This window comes from Aphelocoma coerulescens, chromosome 1 (assembly GCF_041296385.1).
Source record: "Aphelocoma coerulescens isolate FSJ_1873_10779 chromosome 1, UR_Acoe_1.0, whole genome shotgun sequence".
NCBI lineage: Eukaryota > Metazoa > Chordata > Aves > Passeriformes > Corvidae > Aphelocoma > Aphelocoma coerulescens.
The window spans coordinates 107,870,494-107,882,267 of record NC_091013.1 but is presented as its reverse complement, the minus strand read 5'-3'; the positions used below and the strand labels follow the sequence as shown (position 1 = coordinate 107,882,267).

Genomic DNA, 11,774 nt, shown 5'->3' with positions numbered 1-11,774 from the left:
CATAACATTTAATAGCTACACTGTCACTGGCCAAGAGGACTGTCATTTGTGAATGTCTTCACTCAGAGGCATAGAGTCCTGCCTATTCTTAGACTACTCTTTTCCTTAGGTCTCAACACAGAGTTTAGTTGTGTATCTTGGGGAAATATTAGTTTATAAGTCTAGAAATTGTACAACATGTCCTAAAAAAATCCTTTCCACTTCATAAGAGGTCTGTTTTATCAAACAAAATACAGAGCTGTAAGACCTGAGTGGTTTTTTCCTGTCATTGTACTTGAAAAAGAGCTTCAAATCACATTTAGTCTAAGATAAAACAACCCTTTACATACCACAGGTATTTTAGAACTGACATTTAAAGAAGCCTACTGGTATTGACACTTTCCTATTTCCTTGCACATAAAAACAAAAGCAAAACATCATCATTTCCTAACTCAGATCCCATCGCAAAGGGAATCTCAGTCTTTTCTAGAACAACCAAGGTGTTCGGCATCTTATGAGACAAGATTTTTTACCTCTTATTCCAGTATTTACTTTTTAGTGATATTGGCTAGGGAAAAGAAATCAGCAGAGACTTAGTTCCATCAAACAGGGAGTAAACACCCATTCTGAAACTCTCCTCACTGCAGCTCCTGGAGGACAGAGTCAATATTAATCACCACATCTAGCAGTAAAACATAGCTCTAATCCAAAACACTTTTACTGTGACAGATAAACCAAAACTAAGATAAGCAAGCAGCTAAAACTTTAGGGGTTTGTACGTGAAAGGATAATCTCAAAGTCACCACAGGTTTGACATCACCCACACATGCATAGTCCTCACACTTAGGTCCCTCTCTAGTTACACTATAAGCCAAAACAGAAAACAGGCACAAGCTTATGTACCTCCTAAGGCAAAGTCTTATTAGCACACTAGGACTACTTAACCCTCAGTTCCTCTGCTCAGGGAGATACTCTTGGCTGCAGTTAGAGTCAGGGTAGTCTAACGAGCAGAATCTGCCAAAGCTGTCAGTGTGAATCAATTAACATCTGCCTCTGGATTTGCAGCACCTGCTAACAGGCTGGATTACTGGAGAAAGCCAGCTCTGCTCTCCCAGGGTACTCAGAAGTGTCAGGGCACATTAGAGTTTTAAAGTTACTTTCAGCAGTAGGTGCAGGTGGGGAAGTGGGTTGTGTATCCTCTCTTGGCAAGTGTCTGGGAATGTGCATTATTTTCTGTAGTAAAGTATTGTGCCAAAGGAAAAAGGAGCTCGTTAATGTGCTTCTCTTTTCATCGAGGAACAGGATAACTGGCACTATTGCTCTCACCTCAGTCAATAAGCTTTTGGATGCTCAGTGCAAGCTTTAAAGTCAGAGGCAGTGGAGTTCCTCTGGTTTTGCAAATCTATATATGTTTGCACAGGTGCTAAAAGTATGTGAGTTTCTCCTCAGCTATTGATCAATCTGCAAGCCAGTGTCATAAAGCAGTTTTTGCCAGACTTGTTATTGTTTGGAGCACGATGAAATGGGTATGTACACAATGGAATTAGCATAACAGGCCTGCTATAGATTATCATGACAATCAAGTGATCTGTAAGGTGACTCTGCACAAGTAGAGGACACGGCATTATTTCTTTCTAAGCTTTTTACATCTCCTATCTGATAACTACAGCCTCAGATCTTCTGAGAGATACATATAAGATATGATTCAATAATTCCTTCCTTACTAATTCACTCTTTAACAACATTGTATTTCTACAGTTCTCCCTTCTTCAAAATTTTTCTTTGTTTTCAAATTCTCTTTTCACCCATCTTTTATGTCCAAGTTTCATATTGCTGGTATGCCCATGTGAGACTACTGAGTCTAAGGTGATTCTATCAAGTTTTTCTGTTACTTGTCACTGAAGTCTGATCACCTGCTGCTCTGGGTAAGTTTTATATTTCCCCATGCCCCAAAACTCAGACACACACTGAAATCACATCCAATGTATTAGTTGTAAATTCTGCAACTTGACTCCAGGCATTAGTCTTGGTAAGATTGCTACTGATACATAGTGCAAATGAAAATGGCTTAAAACTGCTGGGTATATTATGCAGTGTCAAATGCTCATGTTGCGGTAAACTGATTGGAAGTATGAAAGTTTTTTCTGTTTTTTTCTGAATTTTCTTTGTTAATATAATCAGGAGTCATAAATCCTTCTGAACAGATGCCCTCAGACAGGTATATTCCCTCAGACAAATAATAAACATCCCCATGGCAATATATATATATATATTTCTCTGTGTGTGCAATATGAGAGCTACGAGTACAAGCAAAATGAATTCTCTTTGTCTAAGGGATCCATTCCTAGTCTCATGCTCAGTTGGTCCAATTTCTGAATTATACAGTCATGTCTATAGTTTTCCTATGTCTGAAACTTATCTCTTCATAGAAGGCACACAGAATTCAGAGGAAGAAAAATGGCTGAAAGCCATTAAAACAGCCATGGAATATGTTTCTTTAACATTAAATTAATGAATTTGTAAGGAAGAAGAAAAAACCCAGAATGTCGTGCTTCTTTGTCCAGATGTGAGGTTTAAAATGTTTCTATGGGATGTCACATCCTTGAAGGAAAGACTTGTGTCAATGGCTATAAGTCACAAGTTTTTTCAACAGCAAGGTGAACATACCAGCTCTCACTTTAGTGGCTCTCCATATCAATAGGAAAGCCTTGATACAGTGTCCTCAGCTGTGGGAGCTGTAATTTTGCTGCCATGTGTACAGATGACACATGATTTTTTGACTGGAAGCTTGTCAGATTCTCTCAAATTCTTGTTACCATATTTTAGTTAATCCCTTTCTTTTACTCAAGTCTTTACCAAGTCCTGTGGGTTTTTTTGTGCCAATGTTGGCTGCCTTCGATAATGTCTTCACATGTTCTGGATAATGTTGGTCCTGAAGTTGAAAGGGTTATATGTGCCTTGGACTGATATTTTTTTATTTTAAAAGTATTCTAAACTCAGATTCAGCATTTCATCTCTGGATTCTTTCCAGACCTTTATAAACATATATTAATTTCTCCATTCAGTGCCATTTTTGATGTTTCAGTGACACATGAAAATCATAAGTTTTAATTCAATTTCTAAAGACCTGTTTAAGACTTCAAGAGGTTTTTTATTTTGTTGGGGTTTTTTATATATCAAATGTTTGTCCCAAGCTCTAGGCTGTGCTTAGAATATTTTAATGAAAAAGAGACTTAAATCATTTCTGCCTGTATCTTTTGGTGGTGAATGGTGCTACATCCAGCTGGTGGCTGGTCACTAGTGGGCTTCTTCAAGGTTCAGTACTGGGACCAGTCCTGTTTAATATCTTTATTGATGACCTGGAGGAAGGGATCAAGTGGACCCTCAGTAAGTTCACTGATGACACCAAGTTGGGTGGGAGTGTTTATCTGCTGGAAGGCAGGAAGGGCCTGCAGAGGGATCAGGACAGGTTGGATCCATGGGTTGAGGCCAGTTGTCTGAGGTTCAAAATGGCCAAGAGCTAGGTCCTGCCCTTGGGTCACAACAACCCCCTGCAGTGCTACAGGCTGGAGGCAGAGTGGCTGGAAAGCTTGAAAAGGACCTGGGGGTGCTGGTCAGCAGTAGCTGAACATGAGCCAGCAGTGCCCAGGTGGTCAGGAGGGCCAATGGCACCTGGCCTGTATCAGCAATAGTGTGGCAGCAGGACTAGGGCAGTGACCATCCCCTATGCTGGGCACTGCTGAGGTCACACCACCAATTCTGGGATCAGTTCTGGGCCCCTCATTACAGGAAGGACATTGAAGGGCTGGAGAGTGTCCAGAGAAGAGAACAGAGCTGGGGAAGGGTCTGGAGCACAAGTCTGATGAGGAGAAGCTGAGGGATCTGTGGGGCCTCAGCCTGGAGAAAAGGAGGCTCAGGGGAGATCTTCTCGCTCTCTACAACTGCCTGAAAGGAGGTGGAGCCAGGTGGGGTCAGGCTCTTTCAGGCAGCTAATAACAGGATGAGAGGATATAACCTCGAGATGTACCAGGGGAGGTTCAGGTTAGTTATCCAAAGGGATTTCTTCAGTGGAAGGGTGGTCTGGCGTTGGAACGGGCTTCTCAGGGAGGTGGTAGAGTGGCCATCCCTGAAGGTGTTCAAGAAATGACTGGACGTGGCACTTTGGTCTGTGGTTTGGCTGGCATAGTAGAGGTTGGTCAAAGGTTGGACTTTATGATCTTGGATGTCTTTTCCAACCCCTATGATCCTATGATTATAACAACTTTTTTCAAGAGTGCTTTAGCACAAAAAAGATTCATTGATCTTTCATCAGTCAGTTTGGGACATGTTAGAGCTACTATCCTTCATATTGAGCCTACACACCCATTTTGTTTCTCTGAAAACGGGTTTGGGACTAAATATCAGAAGTCAGCATTACCCAGATCTTGTCCCTTTGTCATGGTTGTCTCTCTTGCTGGCAACTGAGCACTGCAGCCAATGGCTCACTCCCACACAGTGATGGGAGGGAGAATTGGAAAAGTAAAACTGGGAAAACTCATGGCTTGAGTTAAAGGCAGTTTAACAGGGAAATTCAAAGCCGTGCACTCAAGAAAAGCAAAACAAGGAGTTAACTCACTTCTTCCATGGACAGGCAGGTGTTCAGCCATCTCCAGGAGAGCAGGGCCACAGCACACATAATGGTGACTTGGGAAGACCAGCTCCATCCCTCCAAACATCCCCCCTTCCTTCTTCATGACACTTTATATGTTGAGCTTGATGACATATGTTATGGAATATCCCTTTGGTCAGCTGGGGTCACCTGTCCTGGCTGCACTCTCTTTCTCAACTCCCTGTGCACCCCCAGCCAGCTCTCTGGCAGCAGAAAAGGCTTTGAATCACTGATCAAAGCTCAGTAATAATGAAAACATCCCTGTGTTATCAATGTTGTTTTCAGCACAAATCCAAAATACAGCCCCATACAAGTTACCATGAAGAAAATGAACCCTACTCCAGTCAAAACCAGCCCATCCTCACAAGGATTTGGAAACATATATTTGGATCCAGCATTTGACCTGGCAAATGTTACTGCTAGCAGAAGCACAATTGTTTTTCTAGTTTTTAAAATTCTCACTTCCTCACTGATCATAAGTGCTGGAAATGGCAGAGCTCGATGTGTCAGTGTTAAGGGCCAAGTCCTACAATCACTGTTGCTATTTCTCCACACAGCAGAGAGGTTTTACTGCAGTGGAACACATAGCATCCCCTCTGTGAGCAGAAAGGCTGCTAGATTTTGAGGCTGTATTAGGGTAGTATTTCTTAACATCAAAATCAGCTGAGGTCAAGAGGGCAGAAACAGAGCTATTAGCAAGATCATTGTAGCTTCTTGTTTCTGTGCTGCATAGAAGCAATTTTTTGTGTGTCTAAGTTTTCCTTGTTACTGGTGGGTTTGCTGCTCTCCCTCCCCACAGGCATTGCAGTCCCTGATACAACCCTTGATTGCTCAGACAAAGAATCCACTCTTTAGCTGCAAATGCTTAAAGTCTTTGATATCAAGCAAGCCAAGAAAACTAATGCCTAACTGAATCAATCGCTCAGCTGCAAAATGAAAAGCAGACTAGATTAGAATGGAAAATAAAGAGTAGAGGTGACTTTAGAGCCATGACTCCCCCCTCCCCCTGCCCCCGCTTTTGTCAGTGGAAAAATTATAATTTCCCTCTATGTTCTCTAATGACAAAACATGATTTATGGCCATTTTTTTTTAAGTGTATTTATAGATGTGTTCGTGGAAGGTGCCACACTGACAGCTTGCTAGGCTCTGCTCTTCTATTAAAATACAGTTAGAGCAGGGGCAATAGTGAGACACCCCCCCGCCTTTTTTTCTTTTTTTCTTTTTTTTTTGCCTCCTTTCCCATTCTCTGCTCCAATATCTGTTCAGTGCTGTACAATATCCCTTCATTCCAGGATAAAGATGTACTTAATAAGAGTCAAAGGATTTTCAGGAAGACACTACCCCTAAAAATCCTCATGTAATTACAACTTTTCTCTGCAAGCATGTTCACACTTTATTACACACCCACAACAGGGTGGAGGCAATGGTCTTTCATGGAAGAAAACTGCAAGAATATCCACAGTTCAGGGTGAGATATTTAAATTCTGCAGCATTTACCACTGTTACTGGAATAGCAGTTTCTGTGTTCCAAATATTCCTAATAGCCAGTATATTCAATTTTCAATGCTTAAAAGTAGGAATCTGAATTCATACGTTGACTACAAAAGTGCATTGAAACCTGTAGAAGTAGATATTTGGCCCTAGGTCTGAAGATGAAACAAAACTTCTTTCCCTTATTTTGTTATTCTGGGACTAAATTTTCTTATGTTACATAAGCACTTAGAAGAAACAAAGGAAATGACTGTAAATTACTCAAGCAATTAGAACAAGTATGTGTTCTTAAACAAGTGTTTACCTCTTGTAGCTGTGATTTCACAGCTCTGTGATATCTCTATTTGTGTACTTGGTAGTGTTAATATCAAAGGAACAAACTACATTCAAAGAAATCCCTTGCATAACTTTAAAGCTAAAATATTTTTGTTCTTCCAATCATGGGAAATTATAGTGTTTACCTTTCTTTAAGCTACTCTTTGAAATGGTAGGAGTAAACCAGACAGCCTGATTTGACATTGCTATACCACTGGCAAAAAATATCAGAATTTGTGAAAATACATAACAATAAAATCATAGGTTTAGAGAAGATTTAGAACTCACAGATTTAGAACTTATTTAAATAGGTTTCAAGCTAAAATCCTACAAATTTCACGTGCTGTAAGTACCTCTCAAAGTAGGGACAATAGGATGCTATTTGTGGCTACTTGGCTTTAGTCATGTGAAATGCATAGTAAGTGGCACAGTTTTCAGAAGAATGAATTCATGTTGGGAATTGTATAAATAATGAACATTGATAGAACTCATGAATGTCAGTTTCTGCGTGGGAAGGTTGCAAAAACAGCAATATCCTACAGAATGTGTATCCTTCTCACCCAATTTCCTCCCAGCCATGGTACACACCCAGTTTTCTCTGCAAAAGAACATAACAAAAAGGGATAGAATCAATATGATATAGGGGAAGAAAATATACAAATTGATATTTAGAAGAAATTAAAAAAGAATAAGAACCAAATCTACAGATATCATAATAACTAAGATGCCATATTTCCTGTGCTGTATAAAATACACATTTAACACTCCTATATTGTGTTCTGTGAATAACAGATAGTCCCCAGAAACCTGAATTCATAAATATGCAGAGACATCACTTCAGATGCCCACAGTGCAAGTTGTTGCAGAGTTCTGAGGAACTATCTCTGGTGGAGCACACAATGAAATACTCTCACAGATTCATCGCACAGATGCTTCTATGTGAGCAGAAGGGACAGTTAAGCTCTGCCTGAAGGAACTTGGCTCAGATTAAACAACATGTGGGTATAATAGCTGTTAAATGCAACTGTTCCCGAAGTTTTTGTATCATATAATGTGCTGAATGCATTTGTGAAATATTCCATATCAAAAGTGATATACTTAATGAAAGTTCTGGAGTGGCTTAAAGTCACAGGTAATCAATCGAGAAAGACAGAGCAATTTTATAAAATTTTAATTACTGTAGATGGATTAAAGTCTAAGATATTTATGTACCTAGCTGACTTTTAATAGTAATGATTATACTTAACAAGAAGGATGTCTTTGCAGCTTTTGCAAGGAATGAGAAAAAGTAGGTTTATCTCTCAGTTTCCTCATAAAAGATGGTTGCCATCTTGTCTATAAGGAATAAAATGTCAGCAACACATTAAGGTAATAATGTAGGAACTATTTGGAAAATAATTCCAATACATTTGCTACTTCTTGAATATAAACTTAAAAAATACAGTGAGCATGAATTAGCGTAGTGGTAAAAGGTCATATACATATCTCTAAAGTTCCCATGCAGAGAAGGAACAACTTCATTGAAACCTGCTCATCTGTTGAACACTGATTCTGGTCTTACTTCACTGCTAAGGGTTCCTTCAGCAGAACTCAGGTCAGTGACACTCAAATATCACTATTTAATTTAAGAAGGTTAAGATGGTTAAGAATGTCAGAACCTTTTGGTGCGAGGATATGATCTGAACTTGAAGGGACTGAGGTCCACCTGATTAACTATATGTGAAAATAAGACTTGTAGTAAGATTAGTGACAGGGATCCCAATATACCCAAAATGTATAGGCTGACACTGTTTGCATGGCACTAACCATGCTCTCTAGGGGATGTCACTGTAGGTGACAGTTTAGTGAAAAGATATAGAAATTCTTGTGGTCTGTCTGGCTTTTGATTGTCACCCAAAAGACCATGCAAAAGTGGGACAGAGTTAACACACGTGCAACTGCCAATCCCAAATATTCTTAACACTGTGAGTTACAACTGACTTCCAGTTACAGCTTGTCCTGTAAAGGATTAAAGACTTATGGTGCTTTAGATGCAGGGAAAGAATCAGCTGGAATACTCTGTGCTGCTTTGGATTTAGCAGAAAAATTCAGGACCAGATATGATATGCTGCAGCCTGTGGAAGCAATTATGTGCTACCTACATTTCAGTGGGTTTGGTCATTAGCGTTAATCTTTTGGGCCATCTGCAATATGTTATAAAAATATGGAAAACAAAGTGACCCAACCAAAAAAATTTGTTATTGTACAATTATTTTTTCCTTACAATACCACCTGAAATAAAATGTCCCACAAGAAGCCATCGGAGCAAAAGTAATATTATCAAAGTGTTGAAACAAACATGCAGTATGATTGCTGTCAGGATTTCACTCAAGCTATCTTTTCTGATTATGGATTCAGGTAGTGATCTCGGCAAATTCACAGATAATTCCTGGTTTTGTTAGGATTTATTCATTGTCAACAACAAAAATTAGCACCTTGTAGTACTAGTAGATTCAAAAATACTCAGCCTGTGTTGTCAGAGCTTTGTTATTAAAAATTCAATGGGACTTGTTCTTTCCTAAGGACCATAACAAATGTTGATAGAACGTTTAAGTGTCTAAAGCAACATAATTTATTAAATTCCATCTATATGACAATAAGATTGTTAGGACCTTTCAAAAACTTTCTCTTTTATTTTGCACTCAATAGAGAAGACTTCTACTGCAAACTGAGGGCCTGACTCACCATCATGTAATGAATAACTCTGGCTTCAGCCATCAGTCGGTACTACGCTGTCACACAGTCACAAGACCTTCCAAATACTGCAACTATCTGACTAATGACGCTGCTGATGAAGTCTGCAGTCAATTCTGTCCCCTATTTAAGCTTTCCAGAAGATCTTATATAATTAAACTGGCTGAAAAAGTAAAAAAATTCCCTGTACTTTCATGATTGCAATTTATCCAACTTCATTATGACTTTTATCATGATGCACTTGTGTCCAAACTTGCAATTAACAGCAAAATGAAAAGGATCGCAAACACTGGCAAAGAAAAGGGGTCTTAAAAATAACCTGGAAAAATAAGATGCAGATAGACCATGTTCAATAAAAATAGAGTCAGTAAATACATTGCTGTTCTATTCAAATATAATAAAGTAGCTCAAATATCTGTGTGAAACTGAATTTTTGTTGAATCAGTTGTCACTTCAAGTCCTAATGCCACTGTCTGTAAGAGAATGAAGCACTGTATCTGCTTAAATAACATCTGGAAAAAGGAGGCCCAAAAGGAAAGCAGTCATGAATGCATGAAAAATTGTCCACAACATGAAAGAACTTGAGAATGTCTTCGATGAATAATTACTTAGAACAGTTTAACAACACATTAGTTTGTTAAGGCTTTTTTTATGGATGTTTCTTGTGGTAGGAAGTTATACTTATCTCTGAACAGAATTCCCTGAGTTTCAACAATTAAAAAGTCCAGAAGGCAACCCTAGGATCATCCTAGTTGATAACCTGTAATATTGATCAATAGTCAATATTATGTAATGGAGAGGGCAAAGCTGCTCTGGATTTGTATCCAAATCACTTTTTTTAAATTGTAAATTGTACCCCTAAATGTAAAGATAATATGACCAGAAACTATTGGTGCTGATGAAATAAAAGACATTGAAGACATGGTGCAGGATAGCAAAAAATTTCCTTAGTATTTTCTGGAGAGGAAGATAAAAACATCATATTATGTCAACTCCTAAAGCCCAGTCTCTTAGCAAGTCATATACAGTCTTCACACAACACTGTAAATTCTACTCTGGTAACTTAATTTTATTTTCAGGTTGTTCAGGAATTTCTAATTGTCACTGTAGAATATTGATCAAAAAGGAAAGGAAAGTGATTTTACTTTTTTTGACTGCACCTAATACCTCACTCTATAGCTCCAAGAGAAAGACCTGAGGGTCCCATGGAAGAAGTGCTTCAATTCTTGCTGAGAACACCTAAGTTGTTACAGTCTTTTGCCAAACTGATTGCTTCTATTAATGGAGTACCTCTCACTGTCCCATAGTCACAAGTACTATGGGGATTTTTTTGTTTGTTTGAATAGTATTATATTCAATATTATATTATTTTCTATCTCACCTATTAATTTTCCACTGTTTGAAGGTTTTCATATTACTGATAAATCTTTTTGCCCAAAGTTGTATACTTCAAATATAAAGAACATATTCTTTTTATTCTCTTTTCTAGTCAAGAGCACTTGATGAGCCTGATTTGATTTGTAAGGTTTATCAGTTAGAGTAATCAGTATGAGTAGCCTCTTATCTATTAGACCACGTGCTCCTTTTTTTCTTGTGAAGTACAATTTCTCTATGTTAGGACTGCAGGCTTGGGAAAGCTTTTGTGATTTTTGTCAATGACAATTATGTTCATTGATTTATTTATTTTATGTTGTTGTGTACACTACAGAAAAGATTGTTTTATTTTATACTTCAGAAAAAAGTTTTACCTACATGAAGACTCAGACCAGTTTAAAGTTGGCACTTTCAGAAATACTTTGGCCTTTCCAACAGATTTAATAAATAAGTTGTTGATTTTTTTTGTCCTATTGGAAACTTAGGCCAATCTTGTAAAAAAAACACCCAAGCTTGTTGGCATTTCCTGCGATCCCATATGGTAACTTTTGTTTATTTCTAAATTAGAATAGATTAATGAATTCATATAGTTATTATTGAATAACCTCTTACACAGACTCTTGTTCTGAAATAAGCCCCATGCATGGATCTAGTGTAATCCAGCTGTATTTAACTGAACTCTAGGATGATATTATTCTAGTAAGATTAATTAATTAAAAATCACTAACTTTTTCTTACTAATAGGTAGAAAAAAAATTTTGTATGATCATAAATTCCCCAAAGAAACCTGGTAAAAAGGATTAGAAAGAATCCTGTGGTTCTCTTCCTAGAAAAGTATATTTCTTTAAATTATGTCAACAGTATGAATATGAATGGGATAAATTAAAAGTTATATTTACCAATAAATTCAAACTATATTTTCTTATGTCACACCCGTCAAAAGCTAATTCATAACAATGTTCATAAAAATGTGAACAGCATGAATATGAGTATTGATCACAGCAAATGCAACACTTCAAAACAAATTTGTAAATTATTTTGTTTTATGCACTGGTAAGAGCACAAATGCACACTCCAAGTACCCTTAAGAAGCAACATAAACACTTAACATGAATAACCTACAATTAAGATTTTAAAGTGAATTTCTTCTTACGATTCCTATTTTTTTTACCTTATAAAGATATAATTATGGAGTCAACTATTCTAGCTGTTCAAAAATGGGATCTATCATATA

General features: G+C 37.8%; 1 long non-coding RNA gene across 2 annotated transcripts; it reads left to right on the top strand.

Annotated features, from left to right (window-relative positions):
- Window positions 1-1,104: 1,104 nt before the first annotated feature.
- Window positions 1,105-9,504, top strand: LOC138119802 (uncharacterized). Of its 2 annotated transcripts, none has more exons than XR_011155628.1 (3): window positions 1,105-1,505; window positions 7,927-8,027; window positions 9,122-9,504. It is a non-coding gene; the product is annotated as an uncharacterized lncRNA (long non-coding RNA). The 2 variants fall into 2 exon arrangements; XR_011155627.1 differs by lacking the exon at window positions 1,105-1,505 and adding an exon at window positions 7,240-7,431.
- The last annotated feature ends 2,270 nt before the right edge of the window (window positions 9,505-11,774 follow it).